The following is an 18,689-nucleotide window of genomic DNA, read 5'->3' on the forward strand; positions in this document are numbered from 1 at the left end:
CCATGAACCGCAGGTAACGCAGTTGGGCCGGCAGGACGGGGATGTGAAAATGTGCATCCTGCAAGTCCAAAGCTACCATCCAGTCTCCAGGGCAGTTAAGACCTGAGCCAGAGTCAACATCTTGAACTTCTCCTTCCAAAGGAAGCGATTGACGTTCCAGATGGGGCGCAAGCCCCCTTTGTACTTCTTGGGGACCAGAAAGTAATGGGAATAACAACCACATCCTACTTCTGGCCCAGGAACGCGCTCAATGGCCCCCTTGGCCAAGAGGGCCATGACTTCCTGTTGGAGAAGCGCAAAGTGATCCCCCGACATGCGGTGGAACTGAGGTGGCATGGCTGGGGGGGTAGACTAGAAGGGGAGGGAGTAACCCCTCCGGACGAGTTGCAGCACCCACCTGTCGGAAGTGACAGAACGCCAGTGTGAGAGGTGATGACAAATCCTGCCGCCCACTGGCGTGGGGTGCACCTCAAAGCTCAGACTATGAACGCTTTAAGGCGGATGCTGCGGGAGCGGAAGTAGATTGACCCGCACGCTGGCCTCCTGTGCCGCCACGGTGGCCTCCACGCCCACGGCAGCGCTGAGTTTGGTTCTGCGCAGGCTTCTGACTGAACGAGCAGGCAGGTGCGTTCTTCCGTGGCCACGAAAGGTAGACGTGGCCGGCGTGTGGTGGAAAGTACAGCCCGAACCTCCTCCGAACACTGGGGCAGTGTCTGCGCCACCGTGTCCCACACAGCGTGAGAGTAGCGGTCCAAAAGGCATGCGGTGTTGACTGACCGCAGCCCCAAGCTGGCAGAGGTAAATAGCCTCTTGCCACACTGCTCCAGCTTTTTTGATTCCTTATCCATCGGGGCGGTAGGGAACGCAATCGGAGAAGTGGAGGCCTGAATGACCAGGTTCTCCGGAGTGGGATGATTTGTCATAAAGGCCGGGTCACCCGGTGCCGCGCAATGACGCCTGGCCACGTTCTTATCCACAGGAACTCGTGGCTGGCCTAGACCCAGTGCCTATCAAAACATCCGCCAATGCCTCATTAAACGGGAGCAGAGGTTCCATTGAACTTGCCGCTGGCTGAAGCACCTCAGTAAGGAGGTTGGTCTTGTGAGTGACAGTAGTCAGATCAAGGTCAAGGGCAAGAGCTGCTCTACGGAGAACCATAGTATAGTGGTGCCCTCCTCCATGATGGTGGGAGGAGACATAAAACCAGGCTCAGAGGAGAGGTCAAGGGTGTCTACGTCCTCAGTCTTCCACCCACTCATTGTCAGACTCACACTGCTGTGCAAGAGGGTCTTCCGACCCCTCCCAGTAATCCCCTTGCGCTCCACAGCCCGTGGTACAGGCAGGAGCAGCAAGGGAAGCACAGGGGAAAACGAGTGCTCCAACGGCGCCGGGAAAGGGCCGGAAAGGCGCTGATCCGGTTCCATGTCCCAATTAGAGTCCCAAACAGGAGCAAAATTACCCAGGAGTTCAGGCAAGGGCAGCGGTGGAACAAACGGAACCCACGGCGGCACCGGGAACGAAGCCGCAGGGGGCGCTGGGGCCAAAGACAATGGTGGAGGAGCTTGCGGCGCTGGAGGCAAGCAAGGGCCCGCAAAAGGGACCGCGGGGCCCGGAAGACACACCGGCGGGAGCTCTAGGCCTGAACAGGCGGTCCATGGCGGCAAGAAACTCTTGCACCTGCCTGGGCCAGAGTCGCCGACGGACCCGGATAAGGTGGGTAGGCCGCATGACTACCAGGCTCCAACGGAGCCGCAGGGGAAGGATCCCTGGCCCCCTTACCCGCGTCCGAAGACCGCCAGGGGAAATCGGAGAGCGAAAATGCTTCTTCAACTTTTTCTTGGGACGTCTCTTACCCGATTCCGAGGGTGAAGACTTTGACCCTGAGGAGCGATGATGATGGCTCCTCGGTCTGTTCCTTTGAGCGACCCCTGGACCTCGAATGGCACAGAGACGACTGCCTGGCCTCCAGCAGCTTTCGGGAGCGCTCCCGCAAAGCCTTTGGAGCCATGGCCAGACAGTCGTAACATGACCAGGAGTCATGGTCATGCTCCAGACAGTACAGACAGATGCCATGGGGGTCGGCCACCGACATCGTACAGCGACAGGCCCCGCAGGATTTAAACCCAGGCATGCCTACGTGGCACCAGGAGTCAAATACTCAAAGAAGTAAAGACAAAAGTCTCAAAAAAGTTAGTTAAAAAGTTACCGGATCTGCGCTTGCTGGCGCGGAAAAAAAAAGAACTGACGTCGGCGTGCATGTGTGGCGCCTAAGTAGTCTCTGTGACGTCATCTCGGCGCTTATGGCGCCAACGACGGACTCGGAGCCGCACGACGCCACCTACTGACGCCCAGGGGTATTGCTGATGAAAAACTTTCCAGATCCAGTCTGACGCCTGGGGATATTCTATGGTAAGGAATCTATCACTAACGTGTCTCTTTTAGATATAACTTTTAACCAAAGAAGAATGGAAAAAGGCTTTCATTCGTGATGTATTAGATGATCTACTACATTGTGAAAATGTGATAAAAAAAAGAATGAAGAGTAAAAACTCAACAGGAACAGGTAGTGCAATGTTGAACACCACCCAGTGATCTGGTGCATCAAAAATCTAATTGTATTAAGGATCAAAGACCAGGGATCCAACTACAGTGGTGCACAAAAATAACTTGGGATTGATAATTAAGGTTTAAGCACTGGAAGTAGCCATGGTATGTTGAGTAAGAGACACCATGGTCGCACTATGGTTCTATTGACTATATTGTTAATTTACAGTAGTACCTTCCACATTGGTGGCATTACACCATCTTTAATGTGAAATAAAGCATGAATATTGGGGCCTGTCTGTAGGAAAGTGCCCTTTTTTGGCATGGTCACCCTCATTTATTGCCTTGTCTTTTATGCAACTTTGACTGAAGTGCACTCGGATCCTGCTAACCGGCGTTCTTTCCCAAAAAACATCCACAATTGGCAAGACCTTTTACACCCCTGTAAGTCCCTACTCACTGGTACAACTGGTACCTAGGGCATGGGTACTAAAGGGGGTCACTAAGGGCAGCAGCATGGATTGTGCCACCCAAAGAGACCCACTACCAAACTCTTACAGACTGCCATTGGAGGCTGTGTAAAGGGGTGCAGACAAAAGTTAAAACACAACATGGCACACACCAGGTGTGCCATGTCCCCAGACCCTGCCTGCAATATATGCAAGCCATCCCTACAGCAGGCCTTACAGCCCTATGGTATGGTGCATTATGTCACATGTGTGGTCATATCACATGAGCAGATAAGCTCCTGCGCGGCCTTGTTCAATTACCAGATAGCACAAGTAAACATGGAAGCCATTTATTTATTTGAGCTTTAGATAGCGCTGGCTAGACCCGGAGGTATTAGAGCGCTTTACATAAGGTTCCACAAAATTACATCAGTTACAAATTACATCAGTTACAAGAAAACATTTCAAGAGCGTCAGAAGACAAAATAAATGGAGCTTAGAAGGGAAAGGGGGTGGGGTAAAGGTGTAGGAGGGAGAAAGGAAGGTAGCTCCATCAGGCATCATTCAAGCGGCTAGGTCTCAATGAGAAAACAGTTACAGAGCAAAGAGTAGAGATAAATGGAGCATAAAGGGGAAAGTGGGTGGAGTGAATGGGTAGGAGGGAGAGTACGATGGAGAGACAAAGTATGGTTTGACCAATGTCCAGCTGGGTAGGTGACGGCCGAAGGGGTATTCCACAGTCCATCTCCTCTATAGCTATCAAGTAGCTCCACCGGGCATCGGCCAAAAAGCTAGGTCTCCACGGTCAGAGGTAGGTTACAGATTCGGTATTCTGAAGGGTAGGCCGGATGGGGATGTGTTCTAGGTCTGGTCGAAGTCTGTTTTTTTTTCCTCAGAGGAGCAGCACGACCTGGTAGGGATTACTGTGGGAGCCATCTTGGGGTCAGGCAAGGGATTCGGACCTTGGAGTTAGAAACAGCCGGTTCCCATTTTAGTCTTTCACTTGAGGGGAGGGAGTGTGTTTGTTGGGTAATGGAGCAGCTTGAGGCCAGAGTCCGTGTCCGCTTGCCTCCAGAGGAGGGGAGTAATTTTGCATTATAGCTGCAAAGGGGACAGACAGACACCATAATAGGATCAGGCGGGGGACCTCTGGTATCCCACTCAGTAGCTTGCGATGCTAAACAAGGACTTCCCTTGAGGCCTGAGCTGTTGTTGCTATTTCAAACAAATAGGTTGAGAATGAAATGACTGTCTCCACATGTCCCCACTGCTGTGGTTATCCCGCAGGTAGTAGGACAGATCCTGGGACCCACCTGGAGCTGCTGTTGTCTCTTCACTGTAGTTAGGGGAAGACCCTATGATGTGGCCTCACGAGGAAGAGATAGCCACCATTTTAGGGTCATGCAGGGCTCCTCAGGATCGCCTCCCACTCAGTTTATTTTAAGTTGAGATTAAGATTTAGTGAAGGGCAGCTCGCAGCTACTGCGGTCGGCGCGTTGGAGGTAGAACCCCATCCCCGGACTCACGGGCGCTTGCCGGTCAGCAGACAGCGCTCGGGTGCAACTGGCCTCGAGGAGTCGTCATTTTTGGGTCAGGAATCCAAGTTGAATTAACCCTTTTGCTGCGCCCGTCGGCACGTCCGTTGGCCGACGCAGCCCTCTCCCACTCAAACTGCTGCACTGCGGCGGAATTGCAGACGCCGTTAAGCGGTTAAAGTTAAACATTTTTGTGAAGCGCGCCTCACCGCTACTGCGGTAAGCGCGTCGGGGGCAGCAGATGTCAGATCAGGGACCCTGAGGGAAGACCAGTGTCCCAGGTCTCGCGAGCACTAACCGGCGCTATTATTTGGTCTCCAAGTCCGAATGCTGGCAACGGCGGGAGGTGTCAACCTTTAGCACTGGGTTCAAGTACAGCTGCTGCTTCTGCCGGCAGATCTTGTTCAGGATCAGGAAGGCGAGCACCCGGAATGTTTCCTCCCCCGTGCTCCAGGGGGTGATTGATTGCTTCAGTAGCATTCGGGTCTGGTTTGGGAAGTACAGGTAATATGGGACTGTTGCATTCACATGCTGGAGAACAGCTGCTCAGACTGATGTTTCTGAGATGCAGGACAGTAGCCAAACCACAGTGCTCAGATACATCTTGATGTGCAGCCGCAACCGCCCCCATAGCGGGCTGCTAGACGGTGCCACCATCTTGGTCTTCCCCTTGGCCGGTTTCAGCTGCAGCTTCTTCTCCAGCAGCACAAACAGGTTGCGTATGCAGAAGGACACAAAAGTGTTGAACACTGCACTGTCAGCAACCGTAAACTTTGAAGGTTCTCGCCCTCGTTGCTACCCACGGTTGTTGCCGCGGCTGCTTTAAATGGCTGGGCGATCTCATGAAACAGTTGCGGTCGGATATCATGCTTTGCTGCTTCTTTTCAGCTATCCACCATTTTAAGGGTTACTACTACAAGTTCAGCTTTTTTGCTTTTGGGGGCGGCAGATTCATCTTCGTCATCATCATCATCATCATCGTCAGCTTCCTCCAATTGGTCAGGAAACCTGTGTGCACCGCTCTCCTCATCTGAACTGTCCGAATTATCGAAGTTTAGTAGTGTGCGGTCGTTGTCCTCGAGGAACTTGTAAAACTCAGGATCCTTCTCTCGGAGGTGGGACAGCTAGTCCTTGTGTTCAGAAGCTCGACCTTTGGGCTTCAGCTTCTTTTCCACAGTTTTTACAGTTTTCTTCTTTTTCTTGAGTGCTAGCCCATTTTTCTCTGCATTACCAATGTTCGTGGCGATAGCCGGGCCCTCATCTTCCTCAGACTCCCTGTCAGCTTCACAGTCAAACCCAGTGGTTAGAAACTCATCCGCGCTTAGGTCAACTAGTTTCCTCTTACTGCCTGGTGCCGCCATGCTTCTTTTCCTGCTGAAGCCATCTTAAGTACAAGTACTGGGCACTGGCCATTATGAGTTCCCAAGCTAGTTGATAGCTTCATAGAAACATATGGCATTTGGTATCAAACACCTTGTCTTTATAAATCCACTACTGGCATCAGTATGGACTTAAGATATGCACCCAAAGGGCACCTTAGAGGTGTAGATCAGCTTGCCACCACAGACAGGTTTCTGACCCCGCCTGCAGGTGAGAAACTATGCTCTCTGAAGGCAGAAGCAATGCACGAGTTGGCTGGAGGTAGTGTTACCTCCTCTAAGCAGGATGGCTAGCTAATTAGCATATCAAGGCAGGAGACTTCAGAGACCCCTGATGCCTTTGATATGCGACCTCTGTTTTCCCCAGACAAGGTAAATGCCCAGGGTCCATCGGACATCAGGACAGGCGGGAAAATTGGTCAGGAGGAGTGTTCACTATCACACTAGTTACAACCCTAAGGTGGGCTACCTGTCAACACGAAAAGTAGAATTCCACCACCTTAGTCTTTGGTGAAATTAGATACACTGGGTCAGGGTTAGGCCTATTCCCCACAGGAAGTGGTCATATTGGGGTGTAGGTACCCCAAAGGTAAGTAGCCTTAATGCCCCTAAATTGAGTAATTAGGTGGCAATCCAGACACCAAGAACTCCTATTCGACGGGCACAAGAGGAAAAAGAAGAAGGGAGAACTGGCTGTCTTTTTGGTGACAAACCCTGCCTGCAATTGTCCCGACCATCACAACAAACCGACTTGTCCTGCTGCTGCGCATCTGCAAAGAAGCCAGGTGGACTGCCAGCACTTCACAAATTGCAGCAATCTCCCTTGGAGTAGAGGAGCTACGCCTCTGTAGCTTGCAAGCACTTAACAGCACAGTACGGTCCACCGTTCTGCCGATCCCTGGTCCCAACGATGTAGCAGCCGCCCAGGAAGGTCGTCATACTCCAGGAAGTCAGACCCATCTCCCCATCAAATGAGAAGATGCCAGGACGAAACGGAGCCGCACAGCAACAATGCCAGGGGTACAGGACCCTTTGCAGCAATCAAAGTCTGTTTGAGTCCAATCCGGATGCCAAAATCGAGAAGCCATGGAGGGACATCGGCTCCGCAGAGACCTACTTCAAGAGTGGCCCAGCTGTCCTGTTTTTGTCCCCTCAACCTGCGAGACCAACAATGTGAGCAGCTGTGACGAACAATCCCTGCTGACCTAATCATTCTACACCCAAGCGCCCCAGCTTGGGTTCCAGAGAAGAGACAGTGCTTCCTTGCTCCCAGGTTTCTCACAAACCCCATTGAGAGCTCTCGGTCTTTACCCCAAGTCCACCTCTGCTGCCTGTTTCTAGGTGCCTCCACCGCTTTGGTGTAGGGGTGGGCACTCGGACACTTGAGGGCATGTAAAGACTAACTGCTGCTGGTTCTCTGGACCTTAGCCCCCTAGCAAGTCAATATACGACGCGGACCCAAAGAAACATTTTGCAATTAACTGTATGCAGTATATGCCCTTTTCCCATATGAAAGCATTACCGCGTAAAGACGCATTTAAGTGACCAATTTATGCATCTGTGAAAATCAATAATTTGAAAAGTACTTACCTGATACCCAAGTTCTTGGTCTTGAACTTTATATAAAAATACATGTTGTCTAAATTGGTCTTGGATTTATTCTGGAGTGTAACTCATTTATTGTCTCTGCGAGTACAACAAATGCTTAGCACTACTCTCTCAGAAGCCTAAACTACTCACCCACTATACCACAACTCTGTAAACCAATAAGGTTTGCCTGGACTCTCTACACAGTGTACCTCGTTTTAGTGCACTATATAGAGAACCAACAACAAAAAACCCTGTCACACGACGAACACTTGTGTCAGTTACTAAATAATAGACCAGTCTAAATGTACTGATAACTATTATACAACCCCGCAATTTCTGAGGGGAAGAATTCTCTGCACTTCGCCCAAAAGTTTCCAAATTCAGACAAAAAAAGGCCAATCTTCCTTGACAGATACACAGAACAACACGCTGTCTGAAACATCCAAGTCAGTATCAGGTGCCCACACAGTCAGTGTTGGACCAGGTTCAACTTAGAAAAAAATGTGCGAGAAACTAATGACACCTCACGGAAACATCACCAACGGGTTAACTGGTATGTAATTTCCAGACAAGCCCCTGTCTCATCATCGGTGGTCACTCTATTCTCAAAGAAAGAAGAAAGATAGTGTACAAAACAAACAACCAAAACGTGTAACAAACAGTGGAAGCAGAATACATCTGCTAGTGACGAACACACAACATGAAAAAGTGCATAAAACACAGCATCCAATTCCCTTCAAAAACTTTATTCATAGGGACATGAATGTCTGCTGTCAAGATAAAAAGGCTGGTAGCTATTCATGCATACCATTACCTATTGCCAATGCCGACATGTTTCACTGCCACAACAATTTTGGCAGATTCATCAGGGCTGCACTGTGTGCTGCCACTCCACTCTTGGACACTTGTTCTGTGTTTAACTGCCAAGGAAACAGGCACATAAAAGGAGTAGTATGTAAACACACCCGTACATTGCCGTATAGATATGGAGACATGTGTGAACATTATTTACCCAGAGGCAGCCTGTTTGCTCATACCAGCCGCCTGGGGGTAGGGAGAGATGCAGAAGTAGTACTCCAACCGTGAGTCTCTGCCTTCACTCAGCTTTAAGCATTCTGAAGGTATAAAACAAAACAAAAGCGAGTTCGAACATTCTGCGGATATTTGTATGCATATCTCGTTGTTAAGGAACTAAGCAAACACCCATTCATGCTGTTGTAAGGGAACAACCATACAAACTGTGTCTCTTGGTAAGTAGCTAATAACCCCACATTCAAACTATCGACAACTGCCACCCGTCCATACTGAACGGCCAGTCGTGCTGGTGTAACTTAACACGTATCAATCATATATTCAAATGTTCCCCCGCCGACATTAGCATATTCAGGCGAAAGGAAGGGATGCCCCTGTCAGGTCCCTACAGTTACAGCAACAGACGCCAACCATCGCGTCCGGTGTAGCGAAGCCACACCTATTCACAGGGATTAATCTTGCTCCCTGCCCATCGTACCGGCGATAGACTAAAAAATAGGCCAAACACCCTTTGGGACTGAGTATCAAAAAGTCTAAATCCCGCCCGATACTTCTCACCGTCAGCTCAAGTAATGAGCGCTTTGTCTCCTTCTCACTGTGTGTTCCCAAATCTCAGTGAAATGGGAAGTCGCGTCAGAACACACCCACTGCAACAAGTCACGTGAGGCGGCAACTACATTGGCGGCCATCTTGGAACGGTCGACTTAACCGGCACCGTAAATAACGTGTCAAACCTCACCAAATACACCGAAATTAGGAATTATACCCTCATATGCAGATCCACGGTGCATTCAAACAGGGCACAAACATAGGACCCAAAATTGGAAATAGCGGCCATCTTAGCCTAGTCAAAATGAAGAGTCAGGTGTCAGCATGGTATCACATGCTCGATTAAAATGCAACACTCGGCAGGATTCGAAATATATGCCTCAACTTATTGAGGCTAGCATTTCTGCATCATTCCACACCAATATAGACAGCAAACTTTGCAAGCATAAACCAGAACATATGTGGTGTGTGCTTAAAGGACAACTACTTTCCTCAAATCTCATCAGACGGGGCAGAAAAGATCTTACTAAAGCAAGGGGTAGATGTTGCACCTTCTCCTTATATGGGGCTACATAGTTCATAGTTTAATCCTATTCCATTCAATAATTTCATTAAGACCCCATTGATCTGTCTTCTCGCTGTACATCCATTGTGCCTCCTTTGAGAGCAAGATGCTCTCTATGTTCTGTGGAGTCCCTTTCACCTTTTCTAGCACTGTCCAGGTAAATGTGTGTTTCTCATTGAAGCAATGTTGTACTAATTTAGTTGTTAGTTTGCCTGCCCTTATAGTACTTAAATGTTCTTGTACTCTGACTTAGATTTTCCGTGATGTCAATCCTATGTAGTGTAGACCACATTGGCACTTAAGTCTGTACAACACCTGGTTAGAGTTACAATTGCTGAATTGGTTAAGGAACCATTCCTTCCCTGATGTCAGCGACACACTAGTGCTCTTCTTGGTGAGAGGGCAGACGGAACAGGTACCACATGGGTAATGACCCTTAGGAACTGTAGAGTTTGAAGTGGTTCCTTCTGCAGATGCACAAGAGTGTACAAGTTTGTCTTTAAGATTACACGCTCTTCTGAACGCGAATCTGGGTGGCGGCATTTGAAACTCATTGTTCGATAGCAAGTACCAATGTTTCCGAATGGATTGTCTTATTTTAGTAGCCATCGGGTCATATGTCATAACCACCGGTACACATTCCTCTTTTTGTTTAACAACTTTCTCCAGAAGGGCACTTCTTGGTGTATTAACAGCTCTCTTTTTAGCTTGTTTAACAACTTTTTTGGGGTAATTCAGATTTGTAAGTTTGATGGCCAGTTCTTCTGATTGATCCAAAAAAGTGTTTTTAGAGGAGCAATTGCACCTGTATCTCAAAAACTGCCCCACGGGCAGGTTGTGTCTCAACGCCCTGGGGTGGAAAGACTCATACGAGAGAAGAGAGTTCCTGTCCGTGGGCTTCTGGTGTACACAGGTATTGATCATGCGGTCTCTGTATTCAATATCTAAATCCAGATATACAGCCTTGTGTCTATCATAGGTCGAGGTAAATTTAAGATTAGCATCCTGTTCATTGAGCCAACTCAGAAATTTGAGCAAGTTCTCCTCTGTGCCTGACCAGATGCAGAGCACGTCATCTATATAGAGTCGGAGACTACTCTGGAAGGGGTAGTTATTAGGATAGATGACTTGCTCCTCAAACTGCCCAACGTAGATGCAGGCCAGGCTGGGAGCCATTGTGGCCCCCATGGAAGTCCCCTATAGCACTTTATGGAGAGCCAGCGTCCTACAGTGTCACAAACAAACAGAACAGGTATCAGAAGAAGAGAGGAAAAACCTGTTGTAGTATTTTAGCCCAATTGGAAATTAAATATTCAAACTAAGCAATGAGGTCTGACCACCCTGGGCCAGTAGCCAGGATTCAGGAACTTGCTTTCATCACCCAGTTGCTGTTACTGCTAATTACCAATACAGGTGCGGTTAGCAAAATGCTCTAGTCACAAGGTTAAATGTTTTTACTCTGCCTTCTCCAGAGGGGCCACGATATGGGTACGTCACGGTACTCCATTTGTGGAACTGGAGAGACGGACTGACGAACAAGGGCGCTATGTGTTGGTGAGAGGCACCCTGGACGGGGAGGTGGTAGTGTTGGGCAGCATCTATGCCCCGAATTTTGACCAAGATAAGTTCCTAGCTGCAGTGGGCCGGGCGTTGACGGACTGGGTGGATGTCCCCTGGATCTTGGGAGGTGACTGGAACATGATCTTAGATGTGACCCTTGACAGATCACACCCCCTTTCAGGCGGCGGGAATACATAAACTGTCAGAATTGTTTGGGACATGGCTACAGGGCTGGGGGTTGGCTGACATCTGGCGCACACTGCACCCGACATATAAAGAATACTCATGCTACTCCCCTGTACACAACCTGCATACCAGACTAGATAGATTTGTGTGCTCCAACTCTGTCGCGACTAGATGCGCCACATCAGATTACCTTGCTAAAACGTTCTCAGACCACCGGCCGCTAGCGCTTGACCTACACTGGGGTAGAGTGCCCTCACCTGTCCCTACCTGGAGGCTTAACCCTGCGTTGCTCGCGGATGGCCCGTTTCGATCACATATAGTTGACGCCTTAACTGGTTACTTCGATACAAACTGGGACTCTGCGTCCTCGAACCTAGTGGTATGGGACGCAATGAAAACTGTAATACGGGGGGCTGCTATAGGCCGCCTGGTGGGAGCCAGACAGGAGATCCATAGTAAGCTAGGTTATGTTATGTTATATTAAAATGTGTTTATATAGCGCTCGGCTACTCTAAAAGAGTGTCCCGGCGCTTTCCACATACAGCTACAGTGTATAACAACATAACAAGAAAAACAAAAACCCAGAAGAAACACAGAAGAAAATCCACCTAAACAGAAAGATTAAAAAGCCAGGTCTTCAAATTCCTTCTGAATTGGAGTGCTGCGAAGTTCCAGTGGGAGCGAGTTCCACAGCTGGGAGGCCTTGAGGCTGAAGGAGCGCCCCCCGATCCGGGCCTTCCTCACGCGTGGAACCACAGCCGTGAAAAGAGATTCCGAACGCAATGAGCGGGCAGGGCGATAGAAGGCCAATCTCTTCTGTAGATATCCTGCGCCAAACAGAGCTTTATGCACCAGCGTCAAGGATTTGAACATGATCCGCTTTCGGATCGGGAGCCAATGCAGCGTCCACAGAAGACCAGATGCCCGTGCGCGTCTATGCAGACCAAAGATTGCGCGCGCTGCAGAGTTCTGTGTCACCTGCAGACGCTGGACCAAGTAGTCTGGAAGACCTAGGAAAAGGGCATTGGCATAGTCTAGCCTGGATCCGATAAGCGCCTGCACCGTAATCCGTCTATGCTCCGCAGAAAGTAGTGGAAGAAACTTGCGGAGCATTTTCAGAATGCCGAAACAGGTGCCGGCCAGGCCAAGAACATGCGATCTGAGAGAAAGCTTGTTGTCAAGCTTAACGCCAAGATTTTTGGCCACCAAGGAAGATTGTGCCGGAGGACACATGGCGGCCGGCCACCACTGCCGCCACTCGGGATCGGTGACACAGCCGAAGAATAACACCTCCGACTTACTGGAGTTGGCCTTTAGACTGTTCCGCTGGAACCAGCCAAAGACCATATCCAGACAGTCCCGTATTCTCTCCCCATCAAATGGCTGGTCTTTAGCACATGTGAAAAGGAGTTGTGTGTCGTCGGCATAGGACACGATCTGGGCTCCGTAAGCCTCCACCGCTGCCGCCAGGGGGGACATAAAGATGTTGAACAATGTCGGGCTCAACACAGACCCCAGTGGAACCCCAACTCCCAATGGCAGCATCTCGGCGGAGCTCTGGGAAACCCAGACCGTCTGGCGGCGAGGTGGAGAAGCGCTTGCGTGACCTTGAAAATGCAGTAGGGCTGGACCCTGGCCGACAAGCTGATTTACAGCAGTGCAATATCGAACATGCTGAACTACTAGAGACCCTGAGAGTGATGGACTATGGGGCCTATTTGAAACGACAACAGTCGGAGGCGGATAGATCCCTTGCTCTGCTTGCCCGGCTGGTCCGGGATGCCCCTGAGAGCCCTACAATAACGTCTATCCGGAACGCAGCGGGTGACCTGGTACTCACTCAACTGGGAATCAACACTGTATTTAAGACTCACCTAGAGAACCTCTATGCTCCCCCCTCTGTAGATGCCAGGGACGAAATGACGGAATTCCTGGGAGAACTGACGCTCCCAGTGCTGGCCCCGGGAATCCAGACGGCTCTAGCCGGGCCTATAACACAGCAGGAAATAAAGATAGCAATCCACTCACTTAACCGGGGCAAAACCCCGGGCATGGATGGCCTACCAGGGGAGTTTTATCAAACATATGCTGATGTGCTGGCCCCAGTCCTGGAGAAAATATACATCACCGCGTACGAGGCTGACCATCTCCCGGCTACCACCATGCAGGCCTTGGTGATTTCTATCCCGAAACCCGGTAGGGACACTCAGGATGTAGGTAATTACAGGCCCCTCTCCATGCTCTCCAAGGAGTATAAGATCCTTAGTAAAGCTATTGCCATGAGGATCCAACACCACCTCCCTGGCCTGATCCATACTGATCAATGTGGCTTCCTCCCAGAGAGGAGTACCTCCCAGAACTCGAGGCGACTCCACGCCCTCATGACAACTACACCTCACAACCTGTCACACGCTGGCTGTATAGCCCTAGACCTCCGTCAGGCGTTTGATTCCCTGACGTGGACTTTCATGTTCGAAGTCCTGCATCGCTTTGGTTTCCCGGAAGCCCTTATAAAATGGATCCGCTTACTATACACAGGTCCGACGGCTAGGGCACGCACGGGAAGACACATCGGACAGTTATGAAGTCCATAGGGGCACCCGACAGGGCTGCCCACTGTCGCCACTATTGTTTGTGCGGACGTTGGAACCCCTGGCTATTGCGCTTCGCAATAGAGCTGCGGAGGACGGCATACCGGTGGAAGGCACCAACCACATGATCTCAATATATGCCGGCGACATCTTGGTGTTCCTCCGGAACCTGCGAGGAGACCACTCGTCCCTGGCGAATATCTTCAGACGATTTGAGGTCATATCTGGGCTGGCTATAAATCCAGGGAAGTCCCTGGGTTTCTTCTTTCGAGATGGCCAACAGCCCCCCCTCATACAGTTCGGGCCTACGAAATCCAAGTGGCGCCGACGCCGTTTAAATATCTCGGAATACAGGTCTACCGGGACCCGGAGGCCCAGATTGAAGGTAATATCCGTAAGGCCATTACTGGCCTGCGAGGTAGCGTAGGCTTCTGGACGTCCTTACCCCTATCGGTAATGGGACGAGTGGCGGTCTCGAAGATGGTCCTGCTCCCCGCATACTGTATTATTTTGTAAACCTGCCGGTCACGCTCCCGCGTCAGATCTTTACCACACTAAATACATTACTGGTCACCCTCATATGGGGTTCGGGGAGAAGACGGATCAGCCTTAAAAAACTGCAACTGAACACCAGACAGGGCGGCCTGGGAGTGCCGGACCTACGAAGTTACTACTATGCCAGCCAACTCCAATGGTTGACCCGATGGGTGGCGGGCAGGGACTTGCATGAGTTCGCTTACACGACGGACAAATTAGCGCGTGGAGACCGGCACTCTCTCCTCTTGCCCAATGCTAGGATCCCCAGAGACTGCCACCCCCTCTAGCACGTGGCCCTGACCTGCTGGAAGAAAGCACTGTCATACTCGACTGGGACCTCCCCATATGCGGACAATATACCTCTACTGGGACTCCCGACACCACAGGGGACTCTAACACAGCGCAGATTACGACCCTGGACGGAGACTGGGGTGGACAGGGTGGGAGACCTGTTTGGCGACGACACCATGCTGGACCACACCTCGTTTGTGCAAGCCACGGGAGCGCCTTCACGCTTATACCTATTACACGCCTCGGTGACGCACTACGTGCGACGAGCTTGGGCCCCACAACGAACGAAACCAGAACAACATGAATTAGTACACCTCTTATATTATATGGGCACGGGGGACACCTAGTGAAATGGTTATATGTTGGTATCAGGGAACATGTACCTTCGCCAATTACTACACTCAGGGAGACCTGGACTACAGACTCGGACGAAAACATAACGGACGGGGAGTGGAAAATTATTCTAGGCCACCATAGACGGGTGTCTAGGAATGTTAAGTTTCAGTTCATACAGGCCATGGTTCTCCATAGAGCTTACCTTACACCCCAGAGGCTACATCGGATGTTCCCTGCCACCGCACACTGCTGCCCGAGATGTCACCAGGACGAGGCTCATATTCTCCACATGCTGTGGACATGCCCGAAGTTACACACTTACTGGGGTACGATCAAACATACGCTACACTCCATAACAACACTCCAGATCCCTGAGGGAGCATCACCATGCCAACTGGGGAACAGGAAACGGCCCAAGACATGCAAGGCACAGTTGAAATTTATGGATCTGGCACTAGTGCTGGCGATCAGGGTGCTCACCATGAGATGGAAGTCACCCAGGGCCCCGCAGATAGAAATGTGGCGAAGCGACTTGCTGAAATGGGGCAAAGCAGAATCCGCGGCACTGCGGGACGAGGAGAGCAAGGGCCTGCGCAAATATCCTATAGCTCAGGAATGGGACTTAATGTTGATAGAACTGGAAGAGGTAGACCTGGACAGTTCGGGAGACCCGGTGGGGTGAACTTACATATGTAGCGGGAGGGGGCAGAGGCTCACGGGCACCATTGCGACTCACAGGTGCTAGACCAGACCTAGGGCTTTTACCAAATTCCAAATAGACAGAGCCACCTTGACCCGGGATGTGGAGTGTACAAGTGAGAACGACCAGGAGACAGGGGGTGGGTGGGCGGATGGGGAGGGAGGGACAATTGGGGTATGATACTTATGAAAGACACGATTCTGGAATTTACAGAGTATATATGGAAACATCCGGGGAATGTTCTGACAAGCAACTCATAACTGAAATGTACTGCTCCCACAAATTAATGGTTATGAAAACGGAAAAGACTGATGTATGATATGATAAGAAAATGTACAGAAATGTATGACATCCTGTAACAGTCACGAATAAAGAGTTTAAAAAAAAAATAATAATAAAAAGGAGGAAGGGGAAGTAAACTCCTTGACAATTTTAAAAATGTCTTTGCTAATGTTACCCGCCGCGTCAATTCTTCTAGAAAAGTACAGTTTCTTCTCTACAACGATAGCCCTATGATAACCTTTAAATAGATCTTTGTAAGTCACTTTAGATGAAGCATAGTAGCATTTGCGCCACGTTCTTTCGGCTTTCTTGCAACTCCTTTGGTCTCATGGAGCGCAGGAGTGAACCAGGGAGCCGATGTACATTGGACAGATTTAGACTGAGTGGGGATGGGTGCTAACTCATCAAGGTGCTGCGTAAGCCATGACTGAAAAAGGGCTAGGTCATTCACCAGCTCACCCGTGAGCTGGCAAGGATGCGTAGCAAGAGATTGCTCCAACATATCAGCTGTGACCCGGTGATAAGGGCGAAAGGCCGTAGACTGAGTCTGCGCCACCACTGGCTGCTTTAGAAATGCCCGATATGTCAAAGTTCAATAAGTAGTGATCCGACCAGACCAAGGGTAGCGGAGGGAGAGAGATAATGGAAATAGAAGAGTATATTTGGTCCAAAATGTGACCTTTATTATGAGTCGCAGAAAAAATATACGGTAATAGGCCAAATGTGCTAGTTACATCCCGAAGTTTCAAGGAATCCGCTGCCTCGGCGTCATCCATATGGATGTTAAAATCCCCTAGGAATAAACAATGCTTAAATTTCATGATCAATGGGGATATGGCCATATGAAGGTCATCATAAAAAGTGCTGGAGTGGCCGGGTGGCCTGTACAGCAACAGACCAGCACACGAGTGGTGGGGGGAGAAGGACAGACAAAAACCAATTGACTCCACCCCTGAGATGTCCTCTGTCTCAACCACTGAGCAAGAGTATTGCCTGTCTACCACAATGGCAACTCCCCCTCCCCTACCTACAGCTCGATCTTTCCTCACCATATAGTAGTTCGGGGGAAGAGTGGTAGCGATATCAGGGCTAGAAGAGTCTCTGTCAGAAAAAGGCATGCCGGCTTACACTCGGTTAAAAGATTAAAAAGATCCAGGGCATGTTTGCCCAAGGACCGAGTGTTAAGTAGCATGAAAGAGTGAGAGCTTCCCCTGATCGACGCCAGATCAGGGGAATTAGCCGCACGTACAGTGTCCTGATGACGGATGCGGTCAAAGTCGCCCATCCGTACAACGCACAGTTTAAGACAGCGGCAGAGGGGTCGCATAGGGGCTCCGGGCAGTCGCAGCCAATATTTCCCCTTAGGCTGTTAAGAAATACAGAGTCATATCTATGTGTGATAACAGGGGTGCGAGTTAGGGATTCATTAGCGTGGCCGAGCCCAGGTGCCTCCGGGGCGCAGACGGGCTTACCTTTGGCTCACCTTTGGCGCGCCCGCTGCTCTCGTCCGCTGCACGTCCTCGGAGGCATTAGAGTTATATAGGTAGAGGAAGTAGGTCATAGGACGCTAACCACTAGCGTGCCAACCTGATTCCCCCCAAGATGGCGGTCGCGCTGCAATCAGCGTCCAAACTACAGCGTGGAGTCAGGTAGGGCAGAGAAAAACACACGCTGTAGCATCCACGCCCAAAATCAACTGAGGCAGTAGCATAGACACACACTAGCCCCCGAAAATAACATTTCTAACAGTAGTTGTCATTCACACTGTTAAAAGAGCATAAAAAAGTATCCAGACACAAGCGCTATTTAAAAGTGAATGTGCGTGCAAGTTCCCGGCTGAGCCTCAGGAACAGATCTGATGCGGCGAGGAAAGTCCGGCCTATTAAGGTCACAGGACGCTAACCACTAGCGTGCCAACCTGATTCCCCCCCAAGATGGCGGCCGCGCTGCAAGCAGCGTCCAAACTACAGTGTGGAGTCAGGTAGGGCAGAGAAAAGAAAAAGCTGTAGCATCCACGCCCAAAATCAACTGAGGCAGTAGCATAGAAACACACTAGCCCCCGAAAATAAAATTTCTAACAGTAGTCATTCACACTGTTAAAAGAGCATAAAAAAGTATCCAGACACAAGCGTTATTTAAAAGTGAATGTGCGCGCATGTTCCCGGCTGAGCCTCAGGAACAGATCCCCCATCATCTCAGACGGGTGCCTGAAAACTGTCTAGCTGCAGCAATTGGGGCACACATACTAAGGATGCAGTACAAGAGCAGGGTGGACCAGGTAAGGGGCACTCACTGGGATTTCCAGGTGAGAGTGTGTTGGTTATAAAAAAATCAAGTTCACAGTTGGCTGTCACCAACTTTTTATAGAATAAATGTAATTGCCATTTACATGGGCTGTGGGTGCATTTTGTTTGCAGCCCATGGCCGACAGGATATACCTTTTACTGTGGGTGCGAGGTACCCTCTGGACAGCAAATACATAATTTTGCCATCTGCAAAGAAACAGTTCCAGTACGAGGACAGCACATGTCAAAACGTGGTAATATAATAACAATATCAACGG

General features: G+C 50.0%; 1 protein-coding gene and 1 pseudogene across 3 annotated transcripts in view; both read right to left on the minus strand.

The window, feature by feature from the left end:
- Nucleotides 1–18,689, minus strand: part of RBM42 (RNA binding motif protein 42) — a 237,994-nt gene that overhangs the window by 152,681 nt on the left and 66,624 nt on the right. The gene's annotated exons all lie outside the window — the stretch shown is intronic.
- Nucleotides 4,835–6,557, minus strand: LOC147668201 (nucleolar complex protein 2 homolog pseudogene; annotated as a pseudogene). Its single transcript, XR_015304146.1, has one exon. The product of XR_015304146.1 is annotated as a nucleolar complex protein 2 homolog pseudogene (transcript).

Source organism: Lissotriton vulgaris, unplaced genomic scaffold (genome assembly GCF_964263255.1).
Source record: "Lissotriton vulgaris unplaced genomic scaffold, aLisVul1.2 SCAFFOLD_1177, whole genome shotgun sequence".
Classification (NCBI taxonomy): Eukaryota; Metazoa; Chordata; class Amphibia; order Caudata; family Salamandridae; genus Lissotriton; species Lissotriton vulgaris.